We start from the raw sequence: 1,941 nt of genomic DNA, 5'->3' as shown, positions 1-1,941 counted from the left end.
CCACAATTATCAATCATATTATTAAAATCTACAAAGGTGGACGCGTGTCTTAACACTCCCCCTTCCTTCTCATGATTACCTGTTATTTCGTTTAGATCCCCAATAATAAACCACGGCTCCAATCTATTTATCCCGATTCAAGTAAGACGTTCCCAGACTTGGTCCCGAAGGCCCTGAACCGGGTCCCCGTATACAAAAGAAATAAAAATTGTTTTTCCTTTATAGCTTGTTTCGACATATATGATTCTATTACTTGAATAGATAATAGTAACCGGTGAATCATGGTTATAATAAAGTGCCAGACCTCCACTCCTCCCAATTGGATCTACGGTTGTACGTGTTTATACCCAAAATGAAATTAAAAATTCTGAACAAAATTAAACTGTTGTTTTGTTTCCGACAAGAAAAGAAACGCATGTTTATGTTTATGTCAAATTTCCCTCAGATAGCTAATTATATATTTGCTCCCCATTCCTCTACGATTCCAACTTAATATTTTCATATCCGAATATTCTTATATTATTTTAACTTTTCCAAAACCTCATTACGATAATTGTAGCCCGTACAAAAATCGCTTCCATATATATCACCCTTCTGGTTGTAAACCGTTGAGAAACCTCTACAACCGTAATAAATAAAATCTATGATCATATTCCACGTATTTCCTACTATACTACTTTGCTTAATCATCTGATTTTCTGCAAACTGTAATAGACCCTTCTCCAACACCGTTGTAAATAGACGAGAATCAGTCCGTCAAAACCATCTCATTATGCAATAACACGCTGTTGAAACAGCATACGCCTTCTGTATCTGACCATGAGACGTAGACAAAGCTTTAGTCCAAACCCCTTCTCCATCTTTTATCATTACAAACATCCTAGAGGACATCATATCAATTGCGTAACCCTGACACTTATGTAACCCAACCCATAACCACAAAGACTGATAAAAGATAAACACATGCCACAGACTCATAACCAAAACATACATAACTGTAGCCTCCATATCAATCAATCCGTATATGTTAACTCCATCTAGAACTCCAAACTGTTCGGAAAACCCGAGAGACAACCAAACTTGATTCCTGCCACAACGAGCTAGAGAGACCACAAGACCGCTCCTCCCATTTACCTCATCATCGTTTTCTACATACAAATCGTATGAATCTGGACACCTCAATCCCCCACCAGCATCACCTATAACACGGATCTCAGCAGAAATATACAAACCACATGTATCTTTCTTCATATGTATAACCAAATCACATATCCTGCTAATGTAAACTGACCAAACCAGTAACCATCCCATCTCCATATCCCAATAATCAGCCAAACCCACACATCACATACATAACTACGAGAACCTAACAGCCACATGACCCAAATAGAAACAACATTTTCCAACCAAACCACATTCAACACACGAGAATTAGAAAACGCAAACGTAACACCATAATAATAACTAGAACCAACTCTTTTATAATAACTAGAACCAACTCTTTTATTCCAACACCCTGACATAATCAGAGGCAATTTAAACCACAAAAACTGAGCATAAAATAAAGGAGACTTTATATCAAAAGCCGAACACTTATTCATAAACTTAAATTAAGGTAAGACCACCTGAGAACCTAGGAGTGGTCAGATTTCGGCTTCACTGAAGCCTTCTTTGTAGGAGCTGGACCCTTCTCACCCCCTTACTGGCCTGCTTTGCCATTGCCTTCTTCCTTGGCGAGACAAGACCCTGCACCAGTCTCTTCTTTGCGTTACCCCCCATCACAGCCGCATTAATCTTGCCAACTTTCTTCCTTTGGCCCTGATTCTCATTCGCACTTGCAAGATCAACACTCTCCTCTTCTGGCAAACCTTCCTCCAAGGTAGTAACACCTTCAGTCGCCATCTCCACATCCACCGAAATCGTTGCCGTTGTTGTTTTTCG

This window comes from Brassica oleracea, chromosome C9 (assembly GCF_000695525.1).
Source record: "Brassica oleracea var. oleracea cultivar TO1000 chromosome C9, BOL, whole genome shotgun sequence".
NCBI classification, from domain to species: domain Eukaryota; kingdom Viridiplantae; phylum Streptophyta; class Magnoliopsida; order Brassicales; family Brassicaceae; genus Brassica; species Brassica oleracea.
The sequence above is the reverse complement of the archived record's forward strand: the minus strand, read 5'-3'. Positions refer to the sequence as shown.